Raw genomic sequence first — 23,261 nt, 5'->3', positions numbered from 1 at the left:
TAGCATATGTATATGCTTTATTCTAGATTCTGGTTCAAGCTTCCATTGAAGTCCATGATTGAAATTACTGGCAACTGTCAGTAGTCCATAGTTCCAAGCTTTCCTGTTCCTGCACAACTGGGACGTTCTTTCTCTCCCTAAATAAAGATAGTTCGTATCTTTATTCTCAGATGATAGGGCAGGGCCTCTGCTTACCCATTCCTGGGTTTAATTTCCAGTTTTGCTAACTTGCTAGCTGTATAAACTTGGACAAATTAATTAACATATCTAGGCCAGTTTTTAAAAAAAAAAATCTATAAAATGGACATAACAGTGCAACCTCATTCTTACAGCTATATCTAAATGAGATAATACAGATTAAATGTAGTGTCTCATTCTACTGCTCTTTTTCACTATGATAATTTCCACGAAAATTCCAGAAAATAAACCAGTATCTACAGTTCTTTTTTCTAGCCCATCTCATTATGATACTAGCAGTCAATTTAATGCCTTGATGGCTGAAAGGGACTTGGAAGCAGAAGTCAGTTTGTAAGTGGGGATTTTCCTAAAGCTGGGGGGGGGGCGGGGAGAGTTGGGGGGCCTGGAGAGCCTCAGGCCTGGGGGCGTCCAGTCAGTTCAGGTCAGATTAGTTGGGCAGGCAGTATGATCAGGATCTGGGGGCCTTAGGCCTGACTGATTCCAAAAGAAGGGAAGCTAGGTAAAACAATACTAGTGTTTGGCCAGGCATGGTGGCTCACACCTATAATCCCAGCACTTTGGGAGCCTGAAGCGGGAAGACTGCTTGAGAAGCGGGAAGACTGCTTGAGCCCAGGAGTTTGAGAACAACCTGGACCTCGGCTCTACAAAAAAATTAAAAAACTAGCATGTGCCTGTAGTCCCAGCTACTCAGGAAGCTGAGGCAGGAAGACTGCCTGAGCCCAGGAGGGTGAGGTTGCAATGAGCTATGATCGTGCCACTCGGCTCTACAAAAAAATTTAAAAATTAGCATGTGCCTGTAGTCCCAGCTACTCAGGAAGCTGAGGCAGGAAGACTGCCTGAGCCCAGGAGGGTGAGGTTGCAATGAGCTATGATCATGCCACTGCACTCTAGCCTGGGCAACAGAGTGAGACCCTGACTCAAAAAACAAACAAAACAAAACAAAAACAAAAATAAAAAAAACCAAAACTTGTGGAAGGTAAATGTAAGAAAACAAACATTTAGGAAAATAAGGGACTATGGGTAATACAGTAAGAGTTCACACATTAAAACCTTGGGAGTGGATGGGTGCACTGGCTCATGCCTATAATCCCAGCACTTAGGGAGGCTGGGCAACATAGCAAGACTATGTTGTTATAAAAATAAACTAAACAAAACAAACAAAACAAAAAACAAACAAAAAGCCCTTGGGAGAATATGTTAATTTCTTGGTACAGTGACTAGAAGAACAAACACATTCAATGAACAGACACGTGTATCACCATTATGATTAATATTATGATGAACATAGTCAATGACTATGTATCAACAGATGCAAAATAAGTGCCTCTATTGTTTTGGGGAGCCCTGCACACCCATGAAAGATATCGGCCCTGCTGGGAAGAATAATCAGAGAAGAGGCTGGGGATCTCAACAACCAGAGGGAAGCTTCTATCTTTTGAGTAGCTTCTATAGGCATACATGCTGACCTTCTCGTTCGGCATTTTATGACAAAGACTGCCCTCTGCCCTCAGACCCTGATCTTAGCCCTAGATTAGATTATCATCCCATTTCTTCACACAGACACATCAAGGCGGTCAGCTTCAGCAGAGTGTCAGGAGACTGGGCGGGGAAGGCTAAAGCATTTTATGATAGGTGTGCTCTGTTCTCTTCACACCTTCATTCTGCTCCATCCTCACCTTAGTGGGGAGGGGCCTTTAAAACACAGTAAGGTGAGTGACGCTCTGTGCAGCAATGAGTATCAGCAAGGAGGAGAGAGGGTAGAGCAGAGGGGTGTCCTGGGCCCAAGAGGTGAGGCAGGATGCAGGGGGAGGGAGGCTACAGAGAAAGGGGCTTGGGGTTCCCTGCCCGGGAGGCCTCTGCCCCGCCCTCCCTAGTATACAGTACCCTGAATGCTATATCACACTCCCAGGAGGGTCTGGCTCTTTCTGTCACTGAGCCTGGCCATGCCGCTCTTCTAAGTGTCATAGGCTTAATAATAGGGTTAGAGTCATAAAAATACCCAAGGTCAATGCTAGCTCTGAGGGCAGGCGGTTCCTCTTAAAAACATGATTCTTTGGGCAGAGCCCCTCCTGGGTGGCAGCCTTTTCAGGGTTGTGTTTTGGGGTTCCTTTACGAATGACGACTACATTCCCAGTTCACAGTGTTGCATCCATAAGATGGTCCCAAGTAACTGGCCATCCAGTCCCTCGAACATTTCTCAAACTGTGCAAACAAGTAAGCATCACTTCAATATAAATAGGGTTCAGGGCATTTTAGATCACAAAAAGGAAAGAATGCATGATTCTTAGTGGAGCACTCAGGCTAACTCATTCTGAATTTGTCACAAATGAATTTAAGAGGTTCTTCAGATGAGGAGCTGGGCGAGGGATGGGACTCGCTCCACCCAGCATGGGAATTTCCTTGCCCGAGAAGCCCCCACCAGGGAGGTGCAATGGTGGGTAGGGGGTCCTACCTACAGCCTCTGCCACACAACAACCCTTCAAAGGTTCACCCTATATACCCCTCTCCTGGGCTATACATCCTCAGTTCCTTCAGCTATTGCCCCGTGCAAAAAATTGTACAGAGAAGCCAAAGATATCATGGTGGGACTCAAACCGGGTTTCTCGACTTCCGGTTCCACACACCTTACTCTGCCATACCCTTTAAATGGCAGAGACTGGGACCACTAACCAGGTTAATCGGAAAGTGCTGACTTCACTAAGCCTCCGTTTCTTCATCTATAAAATTGAATGAATAACACACATGCCATGGAGTTTTAGGAGATTAAATAAGAGTATAGGAGCACTTAGCAAGTGCACAGCAAATCGTAAGTGCTCAATAATTGCTTTTATTGATAATATACGTCTCTTTTTTTTTGACATGAACTTCTCCTTTCTTCCTTTGTTTTCTTCCTCCCCCTTGGCCTCCAACTTCCAGGGCTGAATTTTTTTTTAACTGAAATTCAAAAATTCATTTATTTGTTCCAGTTAAGTTGAATCATGTTTGTTTGGTCTTTCCACTCTCCGCTTGTTGCGGTGTTTGAGAATGTCAACTCTATCTTAAAGTGCATCTTGATCCCTTAAACATGTTACACTGATTCCTGCTCCAGAAACTTTCAGTAAGTTTAGGATGGTGATGTCTGTGACAAAAAGATACGGCTGTGTTCTATGCTCACCTCCAGACAGTAGCAGAATGTGATCATTTTTCTTCCCAGAAACCATATTTTGAGATCAGAACTGTTATCCTGATGACAACTTAGAAAATATTCTTCAATCTATTAGAATAAAAATAAAGGCTTGGTTTCATCTTTAAGGAAGAAGGAGCCTGAATCCCCGCCATCAGGATGGGACCCTGTGAGAAGGAGCTCTGGCCATGTGATTCCATGGATAGGTTCAGAATCTAGACATCAAGACCACAAGACAAGTGAACTCTTCAATTCAGATCCAGAAAGCTCCAGAGCTGCTGGGGCTAGAATCGTTGGGGAAAACCTAAGTGTGAAAGATCAAGATGTCAAGCCCTCCCAAAGCCCATCTGTGGTCTCTAGGCTGGTCTTTGATAAAGGTGACTGAATGTAAAACCCTAACCACTACCATTCTCTCAGCTCCATTGTTTCAACAAACACAGCAAGGCTCTAATTTTCAAACCATTCTCCTCCATCCCCTCATTCTAAGTAGTTCGCTCCATTTGTTTTTCTCCGGCTCACATCCTGGCATCCTTGCACCCCGCCCTGCCAGGGAATTCAGACAGCCTGTGATTGTTTCAGCACCCACAGTGCCCATATCCGCTTACCCAGCAGAACCCCACCTTCCTCATCCTGACTTCTTCCAAAGGCCAACTTTCTAGACGCAAACACAGAACAAAGACGAGAACACCCAGGCTGATTCCTGTTGAGCCCTGTGCCATACTTACAAATCACTTTCATACATACCACCTCATTTTCCTTCTCACAACACCCCTGCAGGCTGGAGAATAATATTTCCATTGCAAAGATGAGACACCGAGGCTCAGAAAAATTAAGCCAATGTTCCAGCACCACATAACTTGTCATTGGCAAGGTTGGGTTTTCAATTTTAATTTTTTTTTTTTTTTTTTTTGAGTTGTAGTCTCACTCTGTCGCCCAGACTGGAGTGCAGTGGCCACTCCCGGCCACTGCAGCCTCGACCTGCTGGGCTCCGGCGATCCTTCTGCCTCAGCCTTCCGAGTAGCCGGAACTACAGGCTTGTGTTACCACGCCCAGCTGAGTTTTTGATTTATTGTAGAGATGAGGTCTCGCTGCCCAGGCGGGTCTCAAACCCGCGGGCTCCGGCAATCCACTCACCTCAGCCTCCCAAAGGCGCAGGATTACAGGCTGAGCCACCGAGTTTTCAACCTTGATCTTGTGATTCTGGTTTCAAACTAACTGTTAATAAAATGAAAAGGCAGGCTATATTTATGTGATTCCAAATGTTAGTAAATATGCACCACCATCTCATCATTTGACTGGAATCCTTCATAGTGATGCTTGTTTTATGCCAAATTTAGTGTCAAACGTGTACTTGCCACTCAAAAACTGCATATCATTAGCTTTTTGTTTTTTTGGAGTCAGGGTATCACTGTGTCGCTCAGGCTGAAATATAGTGGCATGCTCACAGCCCCCCTAGAGTTGACCTGCTGGGCTCTGGTGAGCCTTCTGCCTTAGCCTTCCAAGTAGCCAGAACTCCAGGTTTGTGCTACCACGCCTGGCTAATTTTTTTGATTTATTGTAGAGACGAGGTCTCACCAAGTTGTCCAGGCTGATCTCGAACCCCTGGGTTCAGGCAATCCTGATCTGATTTTATTAATAAAATCAGATATTCCTGATCAACCTACAGTATATCATTAACATGCTGCTGGCCAGGTGATTACCTACATATTGTATTTCATATTTTCTACCATTTCATGATCACACAGCATTTTGCTCAATTTATTCTGTAAAATAAGAATAATAACCAAGAAGACTATTATGATAGTTAGGTGAGGCAATGAATATAGAGATGTTAGCTAGCAAATATTTAGTTAATGGTATTCCATATACTACTACTACTACATTTTCAATAATTAATCATTCAGTTGAGGAGGGTTTGTTTTCTTTTTTTTTTTTTGAGTTGAAGTCTCACTGTCGCCCAGGCTAGAATGCAGTGACACACTCATGGCCACCACAGCCTCGACCTACTGGGCTCAGGTGATCCTTCCGCTTTGGCCTTCCAAGTAGCTGGAACTACAGGTGTGCATTACCATGCCGTTAGTTTTTCTTGATTTATGGTAGAGATGAGATCTCGCCAAGTTGCCCAGGCAGGTCTCGAACCCGCCGGCTCAGGCAATCCTCTCACCTCTGCCTCCCAAAGTGCTGGGATTATAGGGGTGAGCCACTGCACCTGGCGAGTTTTGTTTTCTTAACAAGTATCTGATGAGCATAAGCAATACAAGACCATCATTCAGGGAAACAGAACTCTTTCCTCCCCTTGGCTTTTTTGAATCCTTTATTTTTTCTCTCATTCAGCAACCTCCTGGAGCTCACAGTCCATTGGAGGAGACAGACATGCAGACAGCTCCTACGATGATCAAAGCGCTCCACTGGGGGATGTCCAGGATTTGGGGAAGGGATCCTTAAACTGGAGAAGAAGAGTCAGGGAAAGGGAGGTGGGGCTGAGTCTTGAAGGATAGGGAGCTTTTCCTTGGAATCCAACAGGGAAAAAGGCATTCTATCTAGGCAGAAGTCTAAGCAAAGGCAAGGAGGCATGGCATAGAATGCCAGCCCTGGGGAAAGGGACAGCTGTTGCTCAGGTGTATGCGGGGGCCTTCTGGGAGATGGGAGAGTTTCCGATGTCAGGAGTCAGTCCCACAGTTCTCAGACCCAACTACATACTCAATTCATCCGAGGGAATCTGAGAAAACACCAAGAATCAGGCACATCTAGAGATTCTGACTTACTTGGTCTTGGTTGGTGCCTGAGTATTGGGATTTTTTTCAAGTTCTCTAATGCACAACCTGGACAATGGTGAGTCGCTCAAAAGATTTAAAATAGGAATGACTTGACAAACTTGCAGGTAGATCATTCTAGAAGCAGTGTCATGAGAAGAATTTCTCAAGGGGGTCTGAAAAGGAGGCATGGAGACAGGCAGGGGTGAAACAGAAGGGAAATCTGGAAAGTTATTTGTATAGAAGAATCAACTAGCTGGAAGTTACAGGAGAGGAGGGCGAGGATAGCTGACCCCGGTTCTGCTGCCTACATGTGCTTTTAACAGGTAGGAAGCCCAGATCAAGGAGCTGGTTTGGGGGGAGAAGGGTGACGACTGTGCCCCCTCTGAGGAGCCTGTGAAAGATGCAGGTGGCTCTCTCCATCAATGGATATCCAAAAGGGACTCCAGGAAGCTGGGCTGAAGCTTCAGATGTTTGACGTACAGGAGGTGGCTACAAATGTGAGCAGGAATCTCGCCCAAGTTGCAGGTAAAATGGATGAAAAGTCGGGCCAAAGGAAGAGCTTGAGGAATAGCACAGTGTGTCGGAATCACCTAGAGACCCTTATTAAAAATGTCATGTCTTATGTACTCACTCATAAGCAGAACTTGAACAATTATAATACTATAAGAAAGGGATTGGCAGTAGTGAGAAACTGTCAGGGGAAGAGGAGATGGGATTGGCAGCTGAGGGAAACTGCTAGGTGAGGGAGGGGCATACCTCATCAACAAGGGTACCAGCATAATGAACATTTTATACCTAACCCTGAATTGTACCCCACACCTTTTTATTTTTTTAAAGTCTAACTACAATGAGGTTACCATCCTGGGAACAACTTGGAAAGAAATATATAAATAATAAAACAAAACCTGAACTGCACACAAATGTCATGTCTTGATGCCACCCTAGACTGACTGAATCAGAACACTCAGGGGTAAGGACCCAGAAGAACCTAATTTTTAACAAGCTCCCAGGAGCTTCTGGATCAAGGCTAGGTCTGGACACTGTGCTGGTTTTCTAGAGTTGCCATAACAAATGACCACGGTGACTTAAAACAGCAGAAATGCATTCTTTCACAGTTCTGGAGGACAGACATCCAAAATCAAGGTGCAATTATTTGTATCACTTTCCTGACACACAAAGGTTTTCTGTCCCCTAACAGGACTTTCCCTTCTTGGTAACAGGGTTTCCAAGGCTAGGTCAGTGGAGGGTAGAAAATCTGGAAGGGTAGAAAATCTGGAAGGGGGTGGGGCACGGTGGCTCAGTCTGTAATCCCAGCACTTTGGGAGGCTGAGGCGAGAGGGTTGCCCGAGTCCTGGGGTTCAAGAACAGCCTGGCCAACTTGGTGAGACTTTGTTTCTACAACCAATCACAAAAACTAGCCAGGTATGGTAGTGTGGGTCTGTAGTTCCAGTTACTTGGAAGGCTGAGGTGGAAGGATCACCTGAGTCTAGCAAGTCGAGGCTGTGGTGACCGTAAGTGAGTGACAGAGTGAAACTCCAACTCAAAAAGAAAACATAGAAGGGAACAAGGGGCTATGTTAAGGTGAATATCACAGCCAGGAGATAGCAACAGTCTTCGGAATCAGATTTTTACTGTGCTCCAAAATCATCCCATCATATATTTTTGCAGCAGAACTTAAAAGGCACCACCTCTGCCCTACTCCCTAAGACCAAAACACCCAAATCACCACCCATAGCACCCACTAGCTAGCAAGCCTGCAGTCTTGCATAGGCCAGAATCTGCACAAGTCTCTGGGCTTCCCAGAGTGTCTACAGCAGCATGTCCCAATGTTGACATGCACAAGTCCACTGGGGATCTTGCTAGTGTGTTTGCTGACGCAGTGAGTTTGGGGTAGGGCTCGAGGCTCTGCATTTGTAACAGGTTCCCAGGGGATGCCCATGCTGCCAGCGCGAGGACCACACTCAGAGTAGCCAATGTCAGGACTCCACTGCCAGCAGCGTCTGGTGGCTTTTCTTTGGTCAAGTCATCCTTCTTAAAATGATTCTACTCTGGCCCCCTAGGGTTGACCCCACACAGAGTAAACCCCACGACCTCACTTTTTTTTCTTTCCATTTTTATTTTAGATTCAGGGGGTATATGTACACGTTTGTTACACGAACATACTGTAGTGGTGGGGACAGGATCTCAGGTGGTCCATTCCCTATGGAGTGAACATTGTACTCAATGGGTAATTTCTGAACGCTAACCCTGTTCCCACCTCCCTCCTTACTGGTATCCCCAGTGTCTGTTATTTTCATCTTTGTGGCCATTTAGCTCCCGCATATGAGTGAGAACATGCTTGTTTGGTTTTCTGGTTCTGAGTTAGTTAACTTAGAATGACGATCTCCAGTTCTATCCATGTTGCTTAAGGGACATATTTGCATTCCTTTTTTATGGCTACATAGTATTCCATGGTGTATATGTACCACATTTTCATTATCCAGTCAATCATTGGTGGACAATTGGTGGACAATTTCATCATCCAGTCAATCATTGGTGATGTGCCCATAGTTCCAGCTACTTGGAAGGCTGAGGTGGAAGGATCGCCTGAGCCCATAGGTTGAGGCTGTGGTGGCCATGAGCGTGCCACTCACTCCAGCCTGGGTGACAGAGTGAGACTCCGACTCAAAAAAAAGAAGTAATGTAAGTAAAATTTAAGGAAACCAAGTTCCCTGACCTATGGTGAGGTGACAGGTGCAGTGGAGATGATGATGGTGCCACTGACAACAAAAGCTAACATTACTGAGCATTTTCTATGCCCCAGGCCCTGTGCTAAGTGCTTTAAGACATTACTGACTCAGCACCAAGTGGGGACTGGCAGGGTTAAAAGATGTTTGTTTGAGTTGGAGTCTCACTCCGTCACCCAGGCTGGAGGGCAGTGACATACTCACAGCCACCCCAGCATCGTTCTGCTGGGCTCGGGCGATCCTTCTGCCTCAGTCTTCCAAGTAGCCAGAAATATAGGTGCGTGATACCACACCTGGCTAATTTTTTAATTTTATTGTAGAGATGAGGTCTTGCCAAGTTGCCCAGGTTGTTCTCAAACCCGTGGGCTCAGGCAATCCCCTCACCTTGGTCTCCCAAAGTGCTGGGATTACAGGCTGGAGTGTCCGACCAAAAGATGCTTTGTTTTGTTTTTTAAAGGGAAGATATTATAAATTCTAGGATGTGCCGAAGAGCAATAAAGTGTCAATGAGGAGCAAGAGGACAACTGCTACACTGTCCCAGTTTAGGACTAGTTAGGAAGTTGCTGTTTGATATTTCAGAAAACATCTTTGGACCGAGTAGGTCAACACCACAGACCAGGTGCATCAGAATATGTCTGCTGTCCCTTGCTGTCATCTTGCCTGATGCCAGCCGGGTTAGCCTCTGCAGGCTTGGTTCCATTCAGCTACTTTGGGAGTGACAAGCTCAGACACAGAGGGACTTCCTTTGATGAGTTCTTCCTGTTTCATGCTGGGATCGCTACACTGAGCTTAGCCAGGCCTGATGCCCCTCCAGATGTCCCTGAACATACACATTGTGTTCTGTGGCTGACCCTACTGACACAATTACTTAGTCTGTAAGAGATGGACAGAGTTGTATCCGAAGTGGTTGGCCTATTTGCTGTGACACAGAAGGTTCGATGGCCATTACTTTTGCCTGGGCTCGGCCTTAAAGAGCTTCAGGTCCAGTGCTCTGTAGGAGAAAACTGGACAGGCTGCCATTGAGAGGATCCAGACCAGTGGACTGCATCAGACAGCATGGCTTCGCCGCATGAATGCAAAGCAGCAGTCCATAGGCTGGATTCAGCTGCAGGCTGGGTTTATTAAACTGCCACAGTATCTGAACAAGTTCCAGTGACTTCCAGGTTGTTAGTCTCACCTCTGTTTTTCTTCTTATACCAAGCCCACATTTAACATTCATATTATCTTCCTGTCCCTGAAGTATCTGTGTTTTAGACCCTATTCTAGAAAAATATAAGTATACATCACTTATAGGTTTCGTCCTGCTTGTGAAATTTCAATCACTGTACAATGATTCATTGTCCTCCTAAAACTTAAATAATGAGATGTCACTATTCAAGTTCTCAAAACTACCAGTGTGTGCCATATATCTGCTGACATACTATTTCTTCAGAATCCCTATTTTCTCATTCATGGGTGGGGTGGGGTTTCTCAATACATGAATCTGAGAGGTAGATGTTAAAGTCTTCGTTTTCCTCCAAGTAGTCACTTTAATAATAGGGTCTGTTCAAGCTTCAAGAAGAAAAGGATTCTCAACACTTACTCAGCACTTTGTGAGATCAGATTTGCTGTCAGAAGCACCCTACTCTCCTTTTTAAAAGAGGCCCCATCTTTATCATCAGCAAGTGTGTCATAGGGTTGCACTACAGAGCAAAACCCTGGCCTTTAGCAGTAGCTCCTTACTGGAGTACAGTATTCTGAATACCCCATGCTCCATCACTGTGTCACACAAATATAATTCCAGAAAATACATCATAAAAGTGGGGCCTGGACCACCTGGCTGTCAGGGCTTCAACACAATAAAGTATATCCACCAAGTTCGCAAGGAATTCTCAGACCTGCTCAATGAACAACGATGGTCAAACTCGGGAAGCACATTTCTGCTCTGGAGACACCGGGACATGCCAAGCTGCCCTTCTGGTCTGGAGAGCATTCTGGACATCTCTTGGGAGGCAGGGTGCTGATGTTCTCGGTCTGCTCTGTCCCACCAGTTCCCCACAGGACAGACAGTCTTGCAGGGCTCCAGACACAAAATACCAATGGACAGAGGCCATCTGCAAGAACCTGGGTCCTCAGATATTTATTTAAGTCCATGTACACACTTTACCTGCACAAACATTTCCTTCTCCCCATCTCCCACAATTCCTCCTCCCACATTTCCAGTTTGAAGCCATTGCTGCCAACACTGCGACCTCTGGAGAGAAGCCAAGGATGTCAGCACAGAGCTCTGAGGCAGCACTGGATGGCGAAACAGAAGTCTCTTCCAGGGGCAGGGCTGTCAAGCAAGCCCACCGGTAGGTCTGAGGTGTAAGAAGAGGCACAAGGGTTTTTCTACTATGTAAACGCTACAAAAACTCTGTCCGGTCTTACAAATGGACATACAATGGTTCAGACAAAAGAGATCGACTGGAAAAAATTGTCGGGGAAGGTGGAAAAGAATATTAAAGGAACGACGTCCTAATCAGCTTTTGCTAATTTCACCCCAAAAGAAATGTAATTAAAACAGAATGGAGGTTTCTGGAAGTGGTCAGGTACCTAAACAGTTTTCCTGCTCACCTGCTTTAGTGTGGAATTATCTAGGCAAGGGCGGCGATGACACTTATACATTACAAAATGTCAAACTTCCCAAGCAAACCCAAACCAAAACCCACTACAGGTAAAACCCACAATATGCTGTCTAGAAAAATTATGCTTTAAATATAGTAATCTAAAAAAAAAAAAAATCTAAAGAACAGGCTGTTCTGTAGACTGGCTCGAGTTTCTGCTTGTGCTTTCATTTTAGAAAACAAATGCTCATAGACTCTGCGGTGGGAGGAGTTTCAGGGATTCAAGCTCGCAGAAAATGGCCACCGGGTTTTAGAGACCTTAACACAACACAAATAGCACCCAAGAGACTTTCTGGGGATACAGGGCACCTACCTTTCACAAGGATAATCTTCTAGAGACACACAAAATCTTTCTCCTTTTTTTGACCAGTAACATAAATCATGGCCTCCCAAGTATTTGTTTGCTGAATACCACAATGACTAACCACCAAAACTTTCCTTATTCTCCCTGAGCAAGGGACCCTCATGGTGGGGGGGAAAAAAAGATCATTTTAATGTAAGATAGCTGCTAGGACTAGAGGTAAAACTCCCATTTAAACTTCATAAAAGAAAAAAAAAAGACCTCAAAAAGTATTTCCTAAAATAGAGGCGCAACTCATCTTATCAGAAACTCATTACAAATAGAAAAGAAAGTCTTAAAACAGAACATTCAAATGTGACAAAAAGTTCTTGACTCATTTCCTGAAAACGTCAAAAACAAAAACAAATATTGAGAATACTACATTTAAAACAAACAGGGTAAGAAATTCACTTAAAAGCGTATTTCCATTTAGATAATTTATGGGCTTCTGTGCAAAAAGTCGTCTTATAGTGTGTAGCTGCTAAAGACACTCCAGAATTGCTAGACCTTAAGAGGACAAATTTAAAGGTCAGGGTTATTATTATTTTTGTGCCCTAGTGAGCACAGCACTCAGGGTCAGCCAGTTCCATAATGTCTGAGTAAAACCTCATATGGGGCTTCGTTTCAGTGCCACATAGTGGCTTCTGCAGTCTATCCTAGTGCCTCCGTTTGTTCAAAGTGGTCCCCGTCCCCTCCTATGAAAGTCCCAGGTGAAACTTGCATTAACCCAAGGCCAGGGGTGAGCACACCACAGAAGGCGCCCAGTTGCGACTTTGGCTACTGTAATGTGGTAAGCCCCTTCCACCAAAGAGCATCAGAGGCACAGCCCTGAGACCCAGAGAAGTCTTGGTCTTCCAGCTCAAGTCAGGGACTACAAGATCAGAAGAAATAGGTTTCAGCAGGGACAGACCAGAATGCTAAATAGGTTTTTTTCTTTTTCTTTTTTTTTTTTTTTTGAGTTGGAGTCTCACCCTGTCGCCCAGGCTGGTGTGCAGTGGCACGCTCATGGCCACCGCAACCTCGACCTGCTGGACTCAGGCAATTCCTTCACCTCAGCCTTCTAAGTAGCTGGAACTACAGGCACGTGCCACCATGCCCAGCTAATTTTTTGATTTATTGTAGAGATGAGGTCTCACCAAGTTGCCCAGGCTGGTCTTGAACCTGTAGGCTCAGGCAATCCTCTCATCTTGGCCTCCCAAAGTGTTGGGATTATAGGCGTGAGTCACCACGCCCAGCCTTGAGTAGTTTTTCACAAAGGAAATCCTCGCTTGGGTCTAGGAGCCAGTCACTATCCTAGGGGAACTAATCAGAAATCTCCACGCTTACACCCAAGTACACAGGAGAATGGGGAGACTGATCTGAGTGAGAGTCTCCCTTGGCTGGCAAGATGATGAATCCAGCTTTGTGTTTACTGAACTAGTGGTCTTATTATCTAATTGTAATCAACTCTACAAATAGTCAGAAGTTGTTCTAACACATAAACAGGAAAAATAACACAAGACAGGGCCTAGAAATAATAACCAATTCACGAAGCAGGAAGTGGCAGCTCGCATCTGTCTCACCTTGCACAAAGCCTGCCTTCATGGGTTGCTGAAATAATCCCACGATGCCCATCCAGGACTTCCAGAGCCATGGGTTTCTCGTGAAAATGTACACTGGGATGACCACACACATGGCAGTGGCTAGCAACATGGGTGTGTGAGTTGGGTCTTCCTCTTCACACTCCCAGAGAAAGCATTTAATTCCTCTCAATATTAAATTATAGTATTTCTTAGTAATTTCCATTTATATAAGAGAAGGAGAAATAATCCTAAAAATGGGAAACAGGGTCAGGTGTGATGGCTCATGCCTGTAATCCCAGCACTTTGGGAGGCTAAGGCGGCAGGGTTGCTTTAGCCCAGAAGTTCGAGACCAGACTGGGCATAACAAGACCTTGCCTCCACAAAAACAAAAACATTAGCTGGGCATTATGGCATGTGCCAGGAGGAAGGATCGTTTGAACCCAGGAGGTTGATGCTGTGGTGAGCCAGGATCATGCCACTGGGTGACAGAGTAAGGCCTTGACTTTTAAAAAAAAAAAAAAAGAAAGAAAAAAGAAAAGACAAAGAAACAGTCTTCTGCCTCTCCTGGTTCAAAAATAAATTTTCTTGATTACCTTAACTAGCAAAAATCCAAGGACTTCACCTGGACCGGAAGTTTTGTATCGCGGTGGCCTACAGCTGTATTTGCTGAAAGCCCAGTGGATATCATAGTCAGCTCTCTCCATGGGACAGTCCTTCACTAAGCTCTGTTGCTGCCTATCATCTCCTGCTCTCCTGAAAACCTGCCTGTTTCTGGCAGGCTGCGTATAGGACAGTAGGTTCTGTTCCCACTTGGCCACCAACTGTGTGACCTTGAGCAGGTCCTATGACGTCCCTGGACTCTCATTTCCTTAGCTGGAATGCAAAGAGGTTGGGTTAGTTGATTGCCAACGTTCTTTTTAGTTATAAAATTTGGAAGCCATGGCTCCTAGCTAGTCTCAATCCTCCCATAAGAATCTTCCTTACCTCCAAAGCAGACAATCTCCCACCCTTAAATTCACACACTTTTCTCAAAGGTGTAAGGGTAAAAGCAGCATCCAAAGTCTAGCTATTATCAGTATATCTATGAAGACAGCAAGGATGAACTATGAAACTGGGGCCCCTGGAAGATTTCAGCCTTAGCCCCTGCCCCGCTTTCCATCTGCCTGTCCCACACCTCTGTATTTTCTACTAGAGAGAAAATAGAATGACTGCCTCTTAGAGCTGGAAGGGAACTTTGCCATCGTTGAACAAAACCTTCTCTGGCTACAGGTGAGGAAACCAAACCAGCAAAGTCACAGATGCCGGGAACAAGTCCTATGCCTCCTCTCTGGATTATCTCACCAAGATCTCTTTACCTCCCCCCAACTCACTCTGCAGGGCTCTGGGCTCTTTTCCTAGTCCCCTGAAGAGTTCCTCGGGGCCTCAGAGGGCAATCAACAAACATTAACTGAACATCTCTGGGCAATCCTCTAAGGAATAGTTTTAAACTTTCAACTGGCATAGCGACTTGGGGGACATTTAGTAACAGCCATAGCAAGACACAAATTGATTGATCTTATCAGGGCAGAAGTCCATTGGTGTTTTGACTCTAAAAGAAAAGCTTGCAGCATCATAGAGAGAAGATACAGAAGGTTAGGGAGACAAGGAGTCCTGGGAGAGGGGTGGTCCTGTTCTCGTACCCGGCGGATGGTTGACACTCAGTAAATATTTTTTGAACAAGCTCAAGTTTGCACATTATCTCTGCTCCATTTGCTTCTTGTCAAACACTCTGAGGTTACAATAATGTTAGGGATGAGTGTCTCTGAGGTAAAATCGGGAACAGATATCTGTTTCATATCCTCATCTCTGGGCTGGGGAGGCAGCCTGGGGTGTGGGGAAAAGAGGCTGGACTTGGGAGTCAGACAGACCCCAGGGCAGAACACTCTCGTCTCTAACCTTGGCTGCAGTTAGTGAAACTCTTTTGCCCCAGCTGCCACCATTCTAGGTCATCTGAGGTTCTCACAAGCTGGCTGAGATAATGCACTAAAGGTACAGGAGTCTATGAATGTTGGTGCCGTCCCCTTCCCTTGGGGACTGAGGGTACAGAGAGAGGAGCCCCGTTTCTAGGAGAAGTCTCCAGGCCATCGACGGCCTCCTCCAAGAGACACAAACCAGTAAGAGGATGCTGACAGCATTTACAAACGGCCCAATATAGTTTGAACAAATACATTCCCGTTAAGTTTTTTCCTGCTAAGTTATCTGATTTTTAAATGTCGTACAGGGAACATAAAACACAATTCAATACACACAACTCAAATGCCTTCCAGTCTCCACATCTAGCTTAAACACCAGGCATGTCTGTATGTTTCAAGTCCTTGCTGTGAATGAGCAAAAAAGACAGCGAGGACTAGGAAGAAAACGATCCATTGTTTTTTCATCTATAAAATGAAGTTAGGATAGATGAACAACATGAACTTTAGCCTAAAAATTGTATGATCTTAAGATGCAGAGAATGGGGGAAATCATTTAATGACAGAAATGTTTCTCCACCAGAAGACAGAGTCAGATAAACGCATCAAAACATTTTAAGGGTATGGCTGTGCTATGCTGTCACCATATAATGTTATTGCTAACAACTAATGATACATTGGTTTCGCAAACTCTGGGCACAGGGACAGGGTATTACCACTTATTCCACAGAAAAAGCAGCCGGTTTAGGGGCTGCATGCCACCCACTACTGCTGGGGATCCATGGCAGACAGCAATGGGGGTGAGGGGTTGCGCAATGATACCACCATTTCTTGACTATCTGGAATTCATTTGTTTTTATCTGATTATAAACACAATCCATAAACCTTGATGATACAAACATAAAACTTTTGAACACAGACATATTTCCAATAGAAATCAGATTTGAAACCAGCACATCAAGTGTCTGGTTTGCCCTTCCTCTGCTTCCCAGAAGTTGGCAATTATTCATCTTCATTGCCAGCTGTGGCAGAGCTGTTAAAATGCAGATTCCCCAGCATTGCCCCAAAGTTACTAAATCAGAATCTCTGGACCTGGGAATATACATTTTGACAAGTTCCCAGATGAATTCTTATCCAAACTAAATTGATGGCCACTCGAACTAGCATGCGAGAGATCAGCTATCAAGGGGGGGTGGTGTGCTTCCCATGATGAAATGAACATGTGAAATATGAGTCATAAAGATAAGGCTTTGTGTGTCAATGCACACTCTGCATACATTTACATATCTATATAAGGTTGTGAGGCAAAGGGAACCAACACTTGTTAATTGCCTACTATGGTATAGCTCCCGACTAAATTATACGTTACTCAATCTCCAAAATAGTCCTATATGAGTTATGGATGGAAAAAGTCAGGCTTAGAGACAGTAACTTTTCTAAAGTCACAAGACTGGAAAAGGGCCCAGTTAGGTTGTGAAACTAGATTTATCTGACCCCAGTCTTCTCATTCCATTGCACTAAGCTCATATGCACGTGAAAACACGCAGACACACATGTCATACAACAGCCATATGGTAAAGGGCAATGGAATTAAGTTACTCTTAGAAACATTCTGTATTCACAGAAACTTTTATTTTTCAACGTAGGAGTTTATTAAGAAGATTGAAAACCTCCCGCAGCAGGAGGGGACCTGAAAGAGAGTTACCTTTTTTTTTTTTTTTTTGAGTCAGAGTCTCAATCTGTTGCCCAGGCTGGAGTGCAGTGGTGCGATCAAGGCTCACCGCAGCCCCAACATCCTAGATCGAAGAGGCAATCCTTCTGCATGCGCCACCACGCCTAACTAATGTTTTGTTTTATTTGCAGAGATGAGGTCTCACTATGTTGTCCAGGTTGGACTTGAACTCCCGATCCTTCTGCCTCGGCCTCCCAAAGTGCTGGGATTATAGGCAAGAGCCACTGTGTCTGGCCTCTGAAATGTAGTTTTTATTTTATTTATTTATTTATGAATCAGGTTCTCGCTCTGGTGCCCAGGCAGGAGTGCAGTGTCAGGAACACTCCCTCCTCAGTCTCCCACATAGCTGGGACTACAGGTGCTTGCCACCACACCCAGCTAATTTTTTTTTTTGTACAGATGAAGTCTCGCTAGGTTGCCTAGGCTGGTCTTGAACTCCTGGGCTAAAGCAATCCTCCCAAAGTGCTAGGATTACAGACATGAGACACTATGCCTGGCTAACAGTGATTCTTGATTTGTGTAAGCTACAAATGTATGTAAATGAAACCACTTAATATTCATCCTGCAAGTCATATTACCTTACGAAGAAAAATACTAAGGGGTCATCTAGCGCTTGTCAATCCAATGGTCTTTCTAGGCTTTTCCTTCCCTTCCAGTGTCTGACATGCCTGGCTCCCTCCACAGGGAAAACCTGTCTGCTGGTTTCTGGAGCATGTTCCTCTGTGGTTCTCCCTTGTTATCTTGCCACACTTCTCTCTGCCTCCCTAGGTTTTCCTTTCTTTTCTCAAAAGGCTCCATTTTCAACCTTTTTCTTCCTATATTCTCTTTCTGAAAAATCGCTTCTCCCACCTCTTGACTTTTTCTTACATACCAAGCCAGCCCTGGCCTTCCCATGGAGCTCAAAGCCCCCATCTGTCTAGAATATGGCATGCTTCAGCACTCCAAACTCAGCACCTTTCTAAGGCACCTCCTTCCGAGTTTCCTCCATGGGTACCACTGCTCCAGAAAGTTCAGGGTCAGCTTAAGCTGTTCCTTCTCCACCGAAGCATCGGGCTCTGTTCCCCTCTTGGCATCTGCTCCTTTCCTATTTCTCTGTTATCATCCATTTCAGGCCTTTCTCCCCCCTTTTCCTTGGGGGATCATAGAAGCCTTCTAACTGACCTCCCTGCCTCTAGTTTCTGCTCTGCCTTTCCTCCCAATCTCCCCTAAGTTACTCACAAAAGCATGATTCTAAAGCACCACCATGATACTCTCCGTTCGATATCTTTAATGCCATCCATTGATTAACGCATTCAAGTATGCTAGTTGGCACTCAAGACCATTATCACTTGGCACCAATGTTGGCCAGTTTCACTTCCCACTTGGTGTCTGTATAGACCAGCTCTAACTCAACTGGGTTTAACACTTGTTCTTGAACATGGTCCATGCGCTCTCCATCTTCCATCATTTCTGCCATCTCAAATCCCTTCTCCCCATCTCTGACTGAAACGCCCCATGAGTCAAGGACTTGCCTAAATGCTTTTTCTCAAGAAAGTCTCTTGAACCCTAGAGACCTCTTTCCCCTCACATTACCAACGCATCTTCTTTCTGCTCTTATGACATGGTTATTTCTGTATATTTTATTTCCTCAACTGTATAACAGGGTCTTAAGAGGGAAGGGACCAAATTTTGTTGCTGCTTTGTTCCTGATTCTGTCTCGCATAGGGTCATACTCGTAGTAGGCACTCAATACACATTTGCTATATAAGATTTATAGAATGCTTTACAGTTTACAAAGCATGTTCACATTCAACATCTCATTTGTTTTACTTGGGGATTAAGTTATTACAAGTAGCATTCAAGTCTTGAAATCTGATTTCTGTTGCTTAATCCAATTCTCGGAGCTATCTCTAACTTTCCATCTTATAAATTAAACAAAATTATTTCTTAAATTGCTTCACTTTTGAACACCCACAGGCCTCTGTGGCCTAAAAAGCTAAAAGAGGAGGGCATTTCATGTTAAAAACATAAAAAATAAATTAATAATAATAATAATAAAGCCCCCTTACAGGCTGGGCTCGATGGCTCAGCCAGTAATCCCGGCACTTTGGGAAGCCAAGGCAAGAGGACTGCATGAGTCCATGGGTTCGAAACTAGCCCCAGCAACTTGGTATGACCTCGTCTCTACAATAAATCAAAAATTAGCCAGGCGGGCTAGCACATGCCTGTAGTTCTGACTACTTGGAAGGCTGAGGTGGAAGGATCATGGGAGCCCAGCAGATTGACGCTGAGGTGGCCATGAGCGTGCCACTGTACTCCAGCCTGGGTGACGGAGTAAGATTCCAACTCAAAAAAAAAAAAAGAAAGAAAGAAAAGAAAAGCCCCATTATCAAACTGCTTTTTCTCTGACAGCCGGTTAAGTGTGCAAATAAAAAGCCTCCATAAGCAGGTGACAATAATGGCAAAAACTCAAGTTTAAAAGAGAGTGAGAAACTCCTTTCTGAAGATGTTAAGACTTTTAAAATGACTTTCCTCTAACTCCACTTGGAATCTTACATACAGGTCAATCTCTGACATTCCTGGAGCTGACATCCCAATATATTGATAACAGAAAATTGCTAACAGTTGAACAATTAACTCTTTGTTAAGAGACCGGACATGACTTAATATCTTGATAATAATAAAAATAATCAGTTTGGTCTTGAGTTCCTGAGTGCCTTGTAGGAGCTCAATAAACACTGTTGAAGAAAAATAAATGAATGACTCCAGAGAAGGCCTATTTTTTTTTTTAATCGGAGTCTCACTCTGCCCAGGCTGGAGCGCAGTGGCACGCTCATAGCCACCACAGCCTTGACCTGTTGGGCTCAGGCGATCCTTCCACCTCAGCCTTCCAAGTAGCTGGAATGACAGGCACATGTCACCACGTCTGGCTAATTTTTTTGATTTATTGTAGAGATGAAGTTTCACCAAGCTGCCCAGGCTGGTCTCGAACCCTTGGACTTAGGCAATCCTCTCGCCTCAGCCTCCCAAAGTACTGGGATTACAGGCTTGAGCCACCACACCTGGCCTTAGGCCTTACTATTGTTTATAAACTGAAAGCATAAGCTTTATTTTAAATTAATTAATTAATTAATTTTAGTGGGAGTCTCACTCTGTCGCCCAGGCTGGAGTGCAGTGACACACTCACAGCCACCCCATCGTTCACCTGCTGAGCTCTCACAATCCTTCCATCTCAGCCTTCCAAGCAGCCAGAACTACAGGTGCAAGTTCCCACGTCCATCTAATTTAAAAAAAAAAAAATTTATTGTAGAGACGATGTCTTGCCAAGTTGCCAGGGCTGGTCTCGAACCCGCGGGCTCAGGTAATCCACTTGCCTCGGCCTCCCAAGTGTTGGGATTACAGGTTCAGTCACTGTATAAGTTTTAACAGATGGGTAGAAATATATGTTAAAATGGAAAAGAATGAACAACTGAATTGAGAGGGAAGAAGTTCGATACATCCGTTTCTCAGCTCTGTCCCCAGGAGAGACCCCATCTGATTGCCTGTGGGAGAAGTCAGGACAGGGGAGGAGGTGATAGCAGACACGGTCCACCTGACTCGCCTCTTTGCAGTCAGGCTGCAGGCTCAAGGTTACCCCACGGTGCTAGCACAGAGCTTTGCACATAGAAAGTACACCATATGCACACTCTGAGGGCCAAAACCCTCCATGACCTGTCTCTGTTTTCATATTTCAATCCGTCACACCAGTTTTTCCTCACCTCATGAAGTATTGCGAGGAGTAAATAAAAATACCATGCTTAAAGCGCTTAACTCACTGCCTGGCATTCACATGCACACAAACACTTGATAAATGGTGGCTGTTACTGTCACCATCTGGGACTTTGCATATGCCTCCAAGGAAGAGCTTGGGGTGCCAGGCTATCTGCACTTGTCTGTGAGAACCACTGAGTGTCCCAGGGGTGGGATCTTCATGCCTAGCATGGGATTCACTGCGCAGCAGGTCATGTGACTGAGCAATGAAGATCCAGGTCCCAGCCGTGTCTCAACCACCACTCACTGGGTAACCCTAAAGAGTCATTTAAACTCTCTGGGCCCCAGTGGTGCTGGTGGGTCGTTCTAGCCCAGAGAAGCTAGAGATCTAGGAAGAGACATACAGAAGCTCCCAGACAGTTGCTGACAGAACCGGAACAATGAAACCAGTTGTCCTAAAGCCCTGTTCACCCAGTGGCCCTTCGTCACAGGAGCCTCATGCATCTTGTCTCCTCAGAAAAGATCACCTAGCCAGGCACAGTGGCTTGCTCACGCTTGTAATCTCAGCACTTTGGGAGGCGGAGGTGAGAGAATTATCTGAGCTCAAGGGTTCAAGACCAGTCTGAGCAACACGATGCGACCTCGTCTCTACAATAAATCTAAAAGTCAGTTGGTCATAGTGGCACATGCCTGTAATTCCAGCTACTTGGAAGGCTGAGGCAGAAGGATCGCTGGAGCCCAGCAGGTCGAGGCTGCGGTGGCCGTGAGCATGCTGCTGCGCTCCAGCCTGGGTGACAGAATGAGACTCTGACTCAAAAAAAAAAAGATCATTTGAGTGTCCTAGTCACTTTGTAATCCCCAAACCTGATGGATTGCGCGTCATGAATCATATGCCCTTTGGAAGTCCCTCAAAAAAAATTTCCTATTTCATGGAAACTAAAGAGAGATGCAAATGTAGTTACCTCAGTTAGAACAGACCAGCCTTAACCGAGTTAGTTTCCTGCGCTCTGGAAGAAATCACTTGGAAATCCTTGGTTCTGAATCCTCCATCTCCTCCACATCAAGATCTAAAAAGAGAGAAAAGAAAAGCACAGTGTCCCATGACTAGTCACCAAGACTTGATATTTCAACAACAGTAATTGCAATTAACATATATTGAACACCTACTATAAGTCAAGTTACTGCACACAGTGGTTGACATATGTGGCCTAATGCCATCTTCATCATACCCCTCAGATGTAGGAAACATTGTCCATTTTACAGCTACAGACATGGAGGCTATGAGAGGTCACAGAACCTGTTCGAGGTCACAGAACCTTTTCAAGGTCACACAGCTGGTTTATATGAGGGCTGGGGTTCGAGCCCAAGTTCCATTGATTTCAAAGCCTAGGCTATTAATCAGTAAGTTATGGTTTTAAAAACCTTTTTGACAGTGAGCCGTCATTTTTTTTTTTGAATTGGAGCCTCACTCTGTCGCCCAGGCTGGAGTGCAGTGGCATACTCATAGCCACTCCAGTGTCGACCTGCTGGGCTCCAGCGATCCTTCCGCCTCAGCCTTCCAAGTAGCCAGAACTACAGGCGCGCGCTACCACGCCCGGCTATTTTTGGTTTATTGTCGAGACAAGGTCTCGCCAAGTCGTCCGGGCTGGTCTCGAGCCCACGGGCTCAGGCAATCCACTCGCTTTGGCCTGCCCAAGCGCCAGGATTACAGGATGAGCCACCGAGGCCGGCCGACCCATCATGTAAAAAAAAAAAAAAAAATTACACGATATAAACTGTAAACCAAAAGTTTCTTAAACAATGCTTACCCTTACTATGCGCAATGCACGCCGTTCTAGTCTTCTCTGTCCTGTACTACAGATTCTATTTCTTTAAATTGTGCAGTAGCAGCTCACTAAACCGATTCCGCAATCTTGTGATGGGTCCCTACGCTTGGAAAAACACTGCACTTAGATGCAGCTCCCTCCGAAACCACGCCAAAACCCTTTAGACGTTTCAACCAGGAGAATCTGACCGAGGAGTCGAGAGTCCTAGTTAGGAGAAAGGCTTTAGCCTCTAAAATATGCATAAGGCACCATAACGCACATCGCCTATAATGGAGCCTTAGGAGGGCTATTCAGTCAGGGCCAACGTCCGGAACGGAATCTGGCACTTACCTGCAGCGGAGCCGGAGGCACGAAGTGGAATGCGGGCGGACTAAAGTCTCAGGGGACTTATGAGCGACCCTGCAAAGAAGTGGCTCACAGCGGGCGGTTGTGGTACCACCAGAGCAGACCCCACCGCTGCAGAAGCTGGAGGCTGAGATGGCAACCCCCCGGGGAAGGCCCTGCCTTTGCACGTCGCGTCCGACTCCAGGGGCTTCGTGTCGCCCCAAGGAAACGCTCTCGCTCCCGTGGGGTCAGAGCCGGGGCGAGTCCCAGCCCCGCGGAGGGAGGTGCGAGTGTCAACGCAGCGCCCGAGC

At 45.3% G+C, this 23,261-nt stretch overlaps 1 protein-coding gene across 5 annotated transcripts in view; it reads right to left on the bottom strand.

Annotated features, from left to right (window-relative positions):
* ZBTB38 (zinc finger and BTB domain containing 38) overlaps positions 1-23,261 on the bottom strand; it is a 66,186-nt gene that overhangs the window by 24,318 nt on the left and 18,607 nt on the right. For 3 of the 5 annotated variants that reach the window (XM_021713244.1, XM_008059801.2, XM_021713245.1), the window contains exon 3: positions 21,763-21,867. The gene's annotated coding sequence lies outside the window, so the exon portion shown is untranslated. Of the gene's footprint in view, positions 1-992; positions 1,101-21,762; positions 21,868-22,956; positions 23,106-23,261 lie in introns of those variants that run through there. The other 2 variants (XM_008059802.2, XM_021713246.1) reach the window with 2 other exon arrangements.

The sequence above is a fragment of the Carlito syrichta genome, unplaced genomic scaffold, assembly GCF_000164805.1.
Source record: "Carlito syrichta isolate Samal-C Ts95f unplaced genomic scaffold, Tarsius_syrichta-2.0.1 Scaffold304374, whole genome shotgun sequence".
Taxonomy (NCBI): domain Eukaryota; kingdom Metazoa; phylum Chordata; class Mammalia; order Primates; family Tarsiidae; genus Carlito; species Carlito syrichta.
The sequence above is the reverse complement of the archived record's forward strand: the minus strand, read 5'-3'. Positions and strand labels throughout refer to the sequence as shown.